Below are 14,516 nucleotides of genomic sequence, written 5' to 3' on the forward strand. Positions count from 1 at the left end.
CTTCCTATTGCACTGACCACCTCACCAAGAGTAAATTCCAATCCGGCTACAGGATTAGATATAGCATCCGGGTCCACCCCATTGGCACATTCAGAGATATCTTGATAAAATTTGCCAAAGTGGTCTTCCCAGACAGAGGATGCAATGTTTGGCTCCACTGCAGCTTTTGGCTCTCCAGTGCCTGTGTTTACCAAGGACCAGAATTTAGAGTCCCTTGCTTCTAACGCTAGGGAGAGATCCTGCCATCTATTCCAATCCCATTCTGCCCTTGCCGCTGCCATGGCTCCCTTGTAGTTCCGTCTGAGCTCAGCAATCTTTCCCTTATCGGAGCCTGCTTTTATTGTGGCTACCAACTCTGTCTTTATCTTTCTACAGGTAGAGTTGTACCAGGTGGAGGTTCGGGTTTTTTTCTTCCGTGGGACTACCACTGGATAGAAAACCCCAGCAAGATCTCCCACTAGATCTACATGGATTTGTGCTACTATCTCGTTAAAGTTTGACAATCTGGGCTGATTAATTAGTAGGTCCAGTTCGCTTAGCGTAGGGAGTGCTAGTTCATAGATTTTAGCTATTTTAGCTATGCTCTCCTCTGAATTAGCCAGTTTCCCCCATTTTACCCTACGTCTGTTTGAACTAAGAACCAAATCCCCTGAGGCTTCACCCCAGTATCGCAGGGTGACCCAACTACGGGTGCAGGACGCACCATATCTAGTAGAAGTGCGTTGTGGTCACTGTCTGTTCTTATGACTACCCTGAAATCTTGAACCTTGGACCACAGACCAATATCCACGAAAATATAGTCCAACCTCGATTCATGGCCCTTCCTATTGAAGGTACACAATGAAGGGATGTCAGACGGGGTGCGTCCATTACAGGCCCTCAGCGCAAAATTTAATGTTAGTGACATAATTTGCACTGCAAGAGGGGACCAGGATTTGGGGTGGGGGAATGGCATGGCGGTACACCCCAAAAATCCTCTTCAGCAGTAAGGTCACCCTCCCTTAGATCTTCCAGTGGTTCAAAGTGGCAGTTGAAGTCTCCGCCCATCACTCTCTTACAGTCAGTGGGGAGTTGGCCGAGAATGGACGTAAGATCTTCTAGTGTGGGTGACTCCAAAGCCACACTGACAGGGCGGGAGTAAACGTTGACAATTGCCAAATTTAACGCGTTAGGCCATTTGAGTAGAACACACTGTATGTCTTGCGAGAACGTTGGTACATTCTCCGCAGTACACCCAATGTGACTAGCTAACCAAACCGCTAAACCACCTGAGGGCCTCCCTTTGCCACTCCACCTGGCTTTAATTTCAAATACTGCGTACCCTACTCTACTCAAAGATTCTCTGGCCCAGGTCTCCTGGAAGAGATAGATATCACTACTTCCAACTAAGGAATCCCAGTCATTTGTATGAAATTTATTAGCAATACCCGCCATATTCCAGGAGAGGACCTTCAGGGTTTCCGCTGGTGGATTTAATCCCAGCTCCCCAGTTTCCTCCGGATGAGTTTCCAATAATGGAACTGCAGACCCTTGCAGTGATGTTTCCGGGGAGGATGAGGCAGTCGTTGTCAGGTTAGGACCGGGCAAAACTACGGGTGTTGGACTGTTGCCAGGTGGATTACATGGTAGGTTACTTACTTGACCGAGGGAACATGGAGGGGTTGAGCCTTCCTGAATAGATGGATCAGTTTCCAAAGTGGTGACACCAGTATCGTCTACAGATTTACTAGCGATACTTTCTGTACATCGTAAAGGTGCACCCTTTCGAAGTCAATCGACCTGGTCAAGGCAGCTAAATCTATTTGGGTGTACATAAGTGCCCAGAACAGGGATAACATTACGGGTGGGCCTATATCTTGACCCATCAACAGCAAAGCCCACCCTTGTCCATCCTTCGTCCCTCCTCCTAGTCTGGTCACGTGCATTTGGATAGAAGTATGACAGGGAGACCAGTTCTATTGAAGTATTTCCTGAACCCAATAGCCAATTACAAATATAAGTAGCAACCTGGGGACTCTTAAAACTTACAATTATGCAATCCCCCGCACTATTCTTGGCAGTGTACCCCACCCATGGGACCCTTCTAACCATGAGAACATCTCTTTAAGATTGGGTGGTAGGGGCCTTTGGATATTTAACCAGCTGATGACCTTATTAAGTAGGGAATCATATGATTCTACCACATCGCTGGAAAGCTCCGGTACCCTCGTCAGACCACAGTATAGGCTGCCGCCTCAGGAGGCAAGTTAACTGCCTTTCGCCGGATATTAGAATTAGATAACCGGTTTGGGCGGCTAACTATTTCATCCGATAGTCTCTCCTGACCAAGTGAACTGGCCGAAGCAAGTTGCCTCGACCTCCTTACAGTTGGTACCGGAGGCAATTGCCTAGGGAGGGGTACAGGGGGTACAGGGACAGACTGTGGCACCGGGGCTATACTCAAAGACTCCATAGAAGAAGAAGCTGGGGGGCCATAATAGTGGTAACAGTAGCGGAACGAGACGTCCCAGCTTTATCCCTAAGTGCTACGTGTGTGCCCCCTATTGGCCCTAACTGATCACCACCACCACCACTTACTCTTTCCATAGCTAAGAGTCTGGCCTCTATGGAATCTAATTTAAGATACAAGGGCTCCAAGAGGTTTTTTTTTTAAATACCAGTAAGAGAGCATATAATATTCTCTGAGATGTTGGGAACTACCCCGCCAAAAATAAAAGGGCCGGTGTGAGTAGGTATAATAGTGGGAGGTGTAGTGCTTGCCGTTTCCAGGTCGTTCCCCGTTACGGTAAATCCAGAGACTAGCGGGCTGACCTCAACAATGCTCACTGTGGTGTCTACTTTAGCCCTTTTGGCGCCATTTAGCTTCCTAGATCTTTTCCTTTTCGGGGCAGCATCGTCTCTATTACCCATGTGTTCAGTTGGTAAGTGACCATCCCCCTGCGACCCAGATGATACTGTCGCAATATTAAGCGAAGGTTCCACCTCATCTGTGTTACATAGTGAGTCTCTACCCCTACGAGAGTTGGAAGGTGTCCTTAGCTGTTGGAGGACGGACTCTATAGTCTGGTCAATGCTATCCATGAGCAATAGATGCGTGGCATCAAGGAGTATAGATGACCTAGTGTTGGATGATGATCCCGGTGAGGCCTGATGCAAATCTTCTATACCCTCCGAGATTTGATTCTCCAGCACAGTGAGACCCCTGTTAACCACTGTGTTCGCTTTAACTAGGAAATTATCCAAAGTACCTGAGCTCATGATGCTTGCCTTACTTCTTGTTTCCCTGGTGGCCATCTTATCAGCTCTGGGCTTCTGGGCAGCCAGTCAGGGGGATGAGTGAACCTAGGAAGACGGGCGTTAAGGGGGTGGCCCGGGCCGGTCTCTGCCGTTCTCTAACAGCCTCAAACGGCCCGCCCTTTGCCCGGGCTTCGCTCCGCGCTGTGCCCCGCGCGCGTTCCATGTGCGCCCGCGACGCTATCTGTATATAACGGTAGGTGGGCGGGAAGAGGACCAGCTGTGGCGAGTCTACAAGCGCAGCGCCCACTGGTCCTCGCAGTCCCGCAGGGGTGAAGCGTTTCTGGACGGCTCCTCTCGTTCTCAGGGAGTCCTCGTTGGTGATAGCCTCGAGCGGCTCCCGCGAAGCGGGGGCCGCGAGGAGTCGACAGAAAGCAGCAACAGTCCCACTTGGGCGGAAATCAGGCAAGAAACCACGTCGTCCCTCCTTCAGCAGCAATACACTGAACACCCAGCCCTCAGTTCTTTAGTCCAGGCGGGAGGGGGGCGGGAAGAGGACCAGTTGCGGCGAGTCTACAAGCGGAGCGCCCGCTGGTCCTCGCACTCCCGCAGGGGTGAAGCGTTTCTGGATGGCTCCTCTCGTTCTCAGGGAGTCCTCGTTGGTGGTAGCCTCGAGCGGCGCCCGCGAAGTGGGGGCCTTGAGGAGTGGACAGAAAGCAGCAACAGACCCACTTGGGCGGAAATCAGGCAAGAAACCACGTCGTCCCTCCTTCAGCAGCAATACAATGAACACCCTGCCCTCAGTTCTTTAGTCCAGGCGGGAGGGGGCGGGAAGAGGACCAGCTGCGGCGAGTCTACAAGCGCAGTGCCCGCTGGTCCTCGCAGTCCCGCATGGGTGAAGTGTTTCTGGACGGCTCCTCTCGTTCTCAGGGAGTCCTCGTTGGTGGTAGCCTCGAGTGGCTCCCGCGAAGCGGGGGCCGCGAGGAGTGGACAGAAAGCAGCAACAGACCCACTTGGGCGGAAATCAGGCAAGAAACCACGTCGTCCCTCCTTCAGCAGCAATACACTGAACACCCAGCCCTCAGTTCTTTAGTCCAGGCGGGAGGGGGCGGGAAGAGGACCAGCTGCGGCGAGTCTACAAGCGCAGCGCCCGCTGGTCCTCGCTGTCCCGCAGGGGTGAAGCGTTTCTGGACGGCTCCTCTCGTTCTCAGGGAGTCCTTGTTGGTGGTAGCCTCGAGCGGCTCCCGCGAAGCGGGGGCCGCGAGGAGTCGACAGAAAGCAGCAACAGTCCCACTTGGGCGGAAATCAGGCAAGAAACCACGTCGTCCCTCCTTCAGCAGCAATACACTGAACACCCAGCCCTCAGTTCTTTAGTCCAGGCTGGAGGGGGGCGGGAAGAGGACCAGCTGCGGCGATAGATAGTTACCAGTGATAGAGCATAAATGATATCTTTCATCTATCTCTACAATTTCATCCTGAAAAATGATTCCTAATATTATTTTTCAATAATGAGAAATGAGTGATAGGTTATCAAGTTTAAAGAAAACACACAAATGAAGCATGATTTGGATACTGCAATGTAAAAGCATGCAGAATGTTAGACATAGATTTCTGATGATACATAACCATCAATAATCTAATGTGAAGTTTAACAAATATCTTGACATGTTTTTTATGAACATAGAAAACAATCCGTAATATAGAAATTTCTATATAAGAATAAAACTGTTTATGTGTTAGAAAATGACTAATAACACAAGAATGGGTAATGTATGCACTGACATTGATTAGAGAAATATATGTTATACAAGAGATGTTATAATTTGTGCTATGTAACTTTTAAATCTGCCTTTCAAATCTTGAATGATGTATTAACCTATAACATCAAAGAGACTTGCAAATTGTTTGCAAAATAATAGTGAAGCGTTAAAAAAAATAGGAGCACTTTATACTTACATGATGTGATGTCATTACAAATAAGTAATCTGCCTAATTGAAGAACTAATGCACTGTTTGAATAATGTGAGATTCATATTTTAGCAAAAATCCATGGTGCATACGCTGTGTTTCATGAAGGCCTCTAAACTTGCATTTCTTTCCTAGTATGAACTTGTGAACTAAATAGTCTAAAGTCTATGGGAACCTTTAGTAAAGTTTTTACTTGTACACTCCATTACTCTGTTCGCATTTGTAGCTTACTTGACTAGACTTACAACAAAATTGTTACTTCCTAGAGCACATGCTTGGGAAAGGATTTGCAAAAGATGAGAACATGTACTTCATTATCTCCTCAATAGCACAACCAATTACATGACTAAAGTACAGTGGTCCTAAGGAAAATACAAATTAATGGATTACTTCATTTTTCTGGATTTGTATACTTTTACCTACTACATCTCTCATCCTACTGCAACTGACCAATGGGACAGAGTGGTCCAACAAATTTGGTGATGTCAAGGGGTGTAAACCAGCAATCAATAGAGTATAATTGCCTAACCCCTGTATAGGGGTGCTTCCTATCTTGTCCATCTTCCTACTAGCCATCTTGTGGTACAGAGACTGATGATTTGGACTTCCAGATACAAACCAAACTGTGATGAAATACTGCGTGTGCTGCTGGCTGGTATGCGTGTGTAGTGGAATCTTTCTGGCTGCAAGGCTTCCGAGAAACCACTGTGGCAGTGACACTGCAGTACGGAGAGGGTAGACAATATTGTTGATGAACTGGAACTGGTCACTCAGAAATGTGCTGAACTTTCATTAATAGGGTTTGCATCGAGAGACAACTGATTTCTCAATAAAATTTACTTGTTTAGGATAAACCCTCCCTCGGCTAATGACGGTAGCTCCTTTGATAATTGGATTCCACAAGCTTGTTAAATGTTTATTAAATCTTGTCAATTTTAAACTAGAGCGTATGCTAATCATTTGAAATTAGATAAAATAACACTTTGAGGCAAAATACTCTGCTGATTCTGCTTCATTATTTGCTGTGGATAAATTAAGCTGATACATGGTCAACTAATTGGGTGGTAGAAATTACCTGGGAATTTATTTTGACTTATTAAATACTAACAATTATCTTATTCCAGATCCTCATATGATAATTGTTCATCCCCTTTCAGCACTAAACAAGACCCCTCGGAGGGCCTAAAAGGTTGGTTTTGTTAGATTAAGTTATTCTGAGATAAGATTAACTGGATGAATTAAAATAATTTATGAGGCCCAACACATTTACGCTAAAATAACAGCAATGCCACCACCTGCTTCAAGAGTTTGTTACAGGTGGGCTAAAGAATAGAGGAGCAGGATGGTTTCGACAATAACAGGCTAGATAAGTCCTTCAACCAGGTCTCGGTGAAACATAAGGTGTCAGAATTATGAGAACTAATGAGGTTGAAAATTTCAGCTTCCTTGTGAGAAGGGATCTGGTGTTAAGGGAAGCGCAAAAAAACACGCGAGGTAGAAGAGTGCAGGAATGAGGTTGATCGAGCCAACAGTATCAGCAGGATGAATTCATTTAGTGAGGCACAGGGAGAAATGGAAAGGAAATTCACATACGGGGTATTTGCAGTGCCTTTGGAAAAATAAGGAAAATAAAGGGTTCCAGTTCTTACGCAAAAATTGGTCTTTAGGAGGCGGATGCAGTGTGTATCATGTGGAGGTCCGAGAGCCAAGAGCCCTGGCACTAGTAATGGAGTGTGAGTTTTTTCTTTTACCACAATTAAATGCATTTATTAACAAATTACAAGATACATTGTTAAATAACATGTCCCTATTTTACTTATAATTTATATTAGGAAGCCAAATATAGCTATTATATAAAACACTCAAGTTAACTTGTTCTAATGAGTTAGGTTAGCCTGATATTAATACTAGTTTTAATGTAGAATTTACACATTTAAGGCTTCCTCACATATTTTCATGGTTGTTGCCCAATGTTTTCCTTTTTCTTCCCACTGCAGATGCTGTAATTTTTAAGAACCCATCTTATAGCTAGTGATTAGCATTTGTTATATAATAGAATATTGATAGTGAGGGTCTCACTGGGAGGAGGAGAAGATGCGGGAAGCGTGACTCATGGGAAAAGCCGAATGATTGGTTCCTGAGAATGGGAACGAGCTGAAATGTTGCAACTAGAGTTTTGTTGAATTACATTAGTGTGTGTTCCTTAGGTTAGAGTAGGACACCCCTGTTACTCTCTCTTGCACACTTTGTGCACTAGAGAGATGCTTACTGACTTCAAACTGAAAAAATCATTCTCAACACTGCAAATCTACAAATGTTAGGTGCAAATGTATTATGCCTAAGCATTCTTTTTCTCTCATCAGAAACCTTCATTTGTTTTTCAGAAGCTGACACATTATCTATTTGCCTAACCAAATGCCTTTTTCAACCTATCGTTCCTTAATTTATATTAAGGTTTTTCCTTTATGGGTCACATTTTCTGGATATTCTGCAATTCTTTATGTAATTTTGGTACATCTAATGGTTTACCTTATTCTAAAATATAGTCTTTTAGACAATTTAAATTTGTAATATTGATACGTAGGATTAAAAATCCTTATTGTCAAATGACTTATCTGACAAAATTGTTAATAATTCCCTTTTAAGTTTTCTTCAAGGAAGAGCAAGGTAGTAGTCAGGGCAAACTGAAGCGCGGTCAGAGGCACACTGGGAAACAGGCTGATAAAATGAGTAAAAATACCAGAGTCCAGGTGCTTCTGATGTGACTGAAATTAGGACATATGCATGAAGCAGCACCCCAGATGTGTTCCCAGACATCAATTGTAATTTGAGCAGCTCACATACATAAACTTGCATCTTGTTCCGTAGAACGAGGGTAGGGTGTAGTTGATTCATTTGTAACACATGGCTTAAAATATAAAATGAATGTCGAAGGCATTTGCATTTCAGACTGTTTGGCATTCATCATTTTGGCTTCAGAATAAACAGTGAGAATGTTCCCAGATTTTTGCAGCTTTTGGCACAGGTCTATTTGAATTGCAGTTAATGATCATGAGTGAGTGGTACTTTTAATCTTAAAGGATCTGTGGTTATGTTTTTTTCTGGGTGCTTTTGGTCAACATGTTATGGTTAAACACTACTCAAATGAATACTGTAGTAACCACAGAGGCAGTGGTTAATCAATAAAAGCCTTTTTTCATGAGAGTACATCTACACAAGTGTACAGCGACCTCCAGCTTCTTCAACTGACTGTCTTTACAGAATATCTCAGTGATGTCATTCTATGGCATCACTGAGTTCTACAATGAAAGAATGAAATCTCCACACATCTCCCCCGTAAAAGGAATTGCAATAAAACATCAAAAATTATTCATATTAAAATTCATAACAGGAAAAATTATAATAAATAATAACAACATAATCACTCAATAGAATTTGAAGCATCAATTTTGCATAAGTTACTCAATAGAATTTGGAGCATCAATTTTGCATAAATTACCCATGCTCCACATTTTACCATCATCAAGAGTTACCACTGAGTTCATTACTTTTATTACTCTTTGTGGTCTGGAAAATTTACTTTCACCTTTTCTCACAAATCCCATCTTCTATGGAACCACCCAGTCACCAATAACGAATTTAACATCCTTCACCCCTTTTCTTCTGTCATAATCATTCTTATTCCTTTCTTGAGACTCCCTAACTCTTTCTGGAATTAGTTCTCGATCTACCCAGACCTGATCTTTCCTTTGCAGCCATACAAGAGATTCTTTGGTTGCCTGTTCTCTTCCTTTTAAAGCCACAAAAGGTGATACACCTGTGACAGAATGGGGAGTCACCCTGTGAGCCCAGATCATTTTGTCTAATTCCTCTTTCCACTTTAAACCATTACTCAAAGATAATTGATTATTATCCACTATGATGCGATTAACTCGCTCAACCAATCCATTTGCCTGTGGTCTGAATAACGCCACCCTTTAATGCTTGATACCCAATCCTGTAAGAGTTCACAGTGGGAACTAGTTGAACTCTATTGTCCATAACCAAGCACTTAGATATTCCTTCTTCCAAAAATTCATTCCTCAGAAATTCAATTACAACTTCTGACGTAATATGTTCTACAGATTTCAATAGAAACCATTTACTATGGTAATCAACTAAAACAATTAAAAATCTACTCCTTACACCTAACCTATCAATTGGACCCAAAAAATCCATCGCTAATTTCTCCGAGGGTCGATTAGGAACACCTACACAACCCAGTGGTGGTTGCCGGATCACTCTACATTTGTCGCTATTACTACACGCTTGGCAGTCTTTTACAACCTCTCCTACCTCCCTATCCATTTGCACATGCTTCTCCCTAAGTGTCCTTCTTGTACAAGTTTGACAAATTTTCCTCTCAACATCCTAGGTGGAACTACACGATTACATCTCAAGACTTTACTCATTTGAATATTCAACTGATCTTTGACCTTCAAATATTTCTTTAATTCTTCATTCAAAGTCATCACATCTTTCCAACCATCACGTATGACATCCTTGAGCTCCATGTACTCCCTATCACTACTCAAGGCTTCATTCCACTCTTCTTGTTTTAAGGCCAAATCTAAATCATTGATAATGAATAGAGATTCCACTTCAGATACCAAGGAAAAATCCTCTTCTTCTTCTTTAACTGGCATGCGCGACAAGCAATCGGCTATGACATTCTTGCTACCCCTAACAAAATCAATTGAAAATTTTTAATCCAGTACTGATATCAAACCTCTAGAAATTCGTGGAGAAACATTTCCTTCAAGACCTTTATTCAAAAATTGTAATCCATTACTGATATCAACCATCTAGAAATTCGTGGAGTAACATTTCCTTCAAGACCTTTTCCTCCTTTGAAAATGTGCACTAAGGGCTTGCGATCTGTATTTAGAATGAAAGGCAATCCCCATAAATAAAACTTACAATGATTTATCACCCAACAGCAACCCAAAGCCTCCTTCTCAATAGCTGAGTAAGATCTCTCTGCTCCCTGCAAGCGTCGTGACGCAAATCCAATCACGCTTTCTCCATCTGCTGTTCTTTGTGTCAAAACAGCACCCAACCCCACATTACTAGCACAAGTTGTCAATATAGTTTTTCTGGACACATCAAAATGAGCCAAGGTAGGTGCAGTAACCAATTATGTCTTGACTTTTTCAAATGCTGCCTCACATGAAGCAGTCCATTCAAATGACACTCCTTTTTTAATAACATTCTCATAGGTTCCACAGTATTCAAGAAGTTAGGTACAAACTTTGAACAGTACTCAGCTAGGCCAAGAAACGATTTTATCAAGCTCTCATCTGATGGTTGGGGAGCATCTATAATCGCTTTTACTATACTTTACTTCGGTCTAATACCATCAGCAGATATCTCATGACCTTGGTAATTTACTCGCTATTTTCTCAGTTGACATTTTTCTTTCTTTATAGTCAGCCGATGGTCAGCAATTCTTTCCAAAACTTCGCTTATTAACTCATCATGATCCTTAAAAGATTTACCCACGATCATTATGTCATCCTAAAAGCATAAAATGCTATGCATTCCCTGAAATATATTTTGCATAACTCTTTGAAACACCGCAGAGGCTGAAGCTAACCCAAATGGCATACGGCAGTAGCGATAAGCCCCTAACGGTGTGACAAAGGAAGTTAATGGTCGTGACTCTGGATGCAAATTCATTTGGTGATGAGCAGCGGACATGTCCAGGACGCTAACAACTTTTTCACCACCCATCACGCTCAACATCTCTCTTATATTTGGTAGTGGTTGCCTATCAACCCATATGGTCTGATTTAAATCTCTTAAGCCTATACACAGACAAATCTTATTTCCTTCCTTGGGTGCGACCACAATCGGAGCAAGCCATTCTGATGATTCGATTGGCTCAATAATCTTACATTCAAGCAATTTATCAAGCTCCTTTTGTAATGGTTCTCTCATTAACAAAGGTATGGGCCTAACCTTATGCACAACTGGACGAGCATTCTTTTTCAAGATAATGCGGTGAATATAATTTTTTAACATACCCAAATTATCAGTGAATACATGGGGAAATGACACCATTAAACTTTTCCACCAATTTGAATTATCTTCTAAAACAGGCAAACTGCATATCTGTGCAGATTCTACTACCATCACTGGTTCCTTAGCATTAGGATTAAGAATGATATTCAGATCTTTTTGATGGTGCCATCCTAAAAGATTTGACCCATCGTCAGTCACATATACTCTACCATGAACACTATTATTTTTAAAAAACATGTCCATCCATCCTACCCTCGTCACCATAAAATGTAGTAACCACAGAGGCAGTGGTTAATGAATAAAAGCCTTTATTCATGACAGTACATCTACACAAGTGTACAGCGACATCCAGCTTCTTCAACTGACTGTCTTTACAGAATCGCTCAGTGATGTCATTCTATGGCATCACTGAGTTCTACAATGAAAGAATAAAATCTCCACACAAACACAAAAAAGTAGAAACATAGAAGGAGCTCATCATGGCAGCAGGTGCAAATTTGAGAAGCACATTCAAATACAATGGAAGCAGTTATCATGAAACTGATAAATGACAAAAACATTCTTCTCCACAGCAAGGGCTGTCTTTTCTGACTGCCCAGGGCTATTGTTTTGGCACTGTTCAGTGTCACAGACACCTAATTGTACTATTGTAGGTACTAATGTGATATTGGGTCCCAACCGATGTTTTGGTCTCTATAAACTGTATTTGCAGTTGCTAAACCTGCTGTTAATGTGCTGGGCAAGTTAGTTTCCGATATCAAGTGTGCAGTGAAAACAGAATAACATTGTTCTTTGCACAGACTCTGCGCCTTTTAGACCTTATCTCACCATGATAACAAGATCTGGCACAGCTAATCTAGCTCAATGTAATATGCCAACACACAAACCGCAGTGCTTGACTATAGTTGCGCATTAAAGCCAGATATTTTGGCTTCGCCTATGCTGGTTTTGTTGTTGCACATCCCTCTCCAAAGACAGCAGTTATAACTGTTTTACCACTCTAATCTATCCATTCAATAATCCTAAAGGCCCCCAAAAAAAGGCAAAAAAACGTCCTTACTATTGTCCCTTCATTTGCTTAACCTCAGACACTGTCAAATGAACAATGCCATGGTAACACAAACCAAGCGCTGTTGACTTGTTGCAAAAAAACAAGGACTACTCTCTCTAAAATTATATCTTTTACGTAGAGGAATGATTAGATTTTTCCTTGGAGCCGCATACAACTGACAAAAAAAAAAATTGCAAGTTAGTTTGGGAGGAGGTTCCATAACATGGGCAGGGGCATTTAATTGATTTAATAAAGTTGACTAGTTTTTTCCTCAGTATCTACGTGGTTGCATCGATGTGTTAACACCTTCGGTGCTCATGATGGCTCCCGGCCGGCATGAGTCACGGTAGGCTCCTCCCACGCGGTATTAATTCCCCCACCTGTGCGGGCGAATTAATCAGTGGGCGGACTTCTGATAGCTCCCGGTCATCGTGAGCACACGCCTACCGTGATTTATGATGGCCGGGACCCATCATGAGCACCGCGGTGCCACGAACACCCCCCCCCGCACCGCGGTGAAATTCACGCCGCGGTGAATGGGTTAATCATGATCAGTGACTTTAGAAGTGAAAGACTGATAAAATCCTCATGACACCACGTTTTAATCCTGTCTTTTATTGTGGCTTCAATCTTGTGAATATGCATACGTCTATAATTTTTAATGGTTTATTGTATGAGATGCTAAACATTTCTAAAATGCTTGAGTTGTACTAGAAGAAGGCCGCATATGAATTCAGTTGGGGAAAGTTCATGTTCTATAAGGCCAAAGATGATGCCGTGATATGAATAGATCAATGGTCCTATTTCACATCATTGATCATTAATGCATTTTCCATTAACAAGTCTTTCATTTTTAAAGAGGAGACCATTGTAGATAAAGCAAATACTAGGAGATGATGGATGGAGTGAGGAAATCTTTCAGACACTCACCCCCAGGACGAGAAACAATCATCCTGGGACAGGTTTCAGGGTAACACCCTTCATCAGCCAGGCTAGCTTGAATCCAGTGACAAAGTGAGCAAGGGACCCACGTCTGAGCATACCCTGCCAACTTAAGTCAAACAAAGCAAACCCAAGGAGATGATGGACAGAGCGCTGACAATTTTCAGACACTCAACCCCAGTCACAGATCTGGGCTGAATCCATCATCATTCTTTCGCTCACTTTGCCACCCCAATGCAGATCTAGCTATGTGCATATCAGACTTGGCCTTGTTCCTCAAGGGAACAGTCCATCACAAACTGAAAAGCCATGTCTTCCCTGGATCGGAAACAAGCATCCTGGGACCGGTTTCAGGCTAACAGCCCTCTTCAGACAGTCCAGTGGCAAAGTGAGCAAGGGACCCAAGTCTGGGAATGCCCTGCCAACTTAGGGCGAATAAAGCAAACACAAGCAGATGATGAACAGAGTGTTGAAACATTTCAGACACTCACCCCCAGTCACAGATCTGGGTTAAATCCATCATCGTTCTTTAGCTCACTTTGCCACCTTAGTTCAGACCCAGCCATATGGAAATCAGTCTGGACCCTGTTTCTCATTGGGAACAGTCCAGCCTGAACTGCTAAGACAGGTCTTCATTGGACCAGAAAGAAGCATCTTGGGGGTGAGTGCCTGAAAAGTTTCAGCGCTCCGTTCATCATCCCCTTGTGTTTGCCCATTGCAGATAGCCATGACATTGCCATTTATTTATCTTTGACCTTGTGAAGGATCTGAGGGAAGAGTTTGAAATGGTATTCACTATTTAGTCCTAAGTATCCTGCCTTCTAAGAGCTTTCTTTTATGCTGTAGCTACTGAACATATTGTGAAGCAAAACTCAGTGTCCTGGGGTGACCGGCGCTTTTTGGTGGCGGCCCCCAGACTCTGGAACACCCTGCCTCTGAACATCAGACAAAGTGCTACTCTGTTCCAGTTCCGCAAACTCCTGAAAACCTGGCTTTTTTCTCAGTAACCTCCTCTTCCGTCAAACCTGTTTTCTCTCTTTCCCCACTGTCTTCTATAATGGTTTCAGCGCCTTGACGCCCACGGGTATAAGTAGCGCTTTACAAGTGTCAAAAATAAATAAATAAAATAAATAAATATCCTTGAAGAGCAAGAGAAGTCCACCCAGAGCCTACCTCTCTTGGATAAGACTTCGAATAGATTGATGTGTGCTGAAAATTCCCATATCTGGGTAAGTAGCCTGGACCCACAGAGATCGAA

This window comes from Lissotriton helveticus, chromosome 8 (assembly GCF_964261635.1).
Source record: "Lissotriton helveticus chromosome 8, aLisHel1.1, whole genome shotgun sequence".
In the NCBI taxonomy this organism is placed as follows: Eukaryota; Metazoa; Chordata; class Amphibia; order Caudata; family Salamandridae; genus Lissotriton; species Lissotriton helveticus.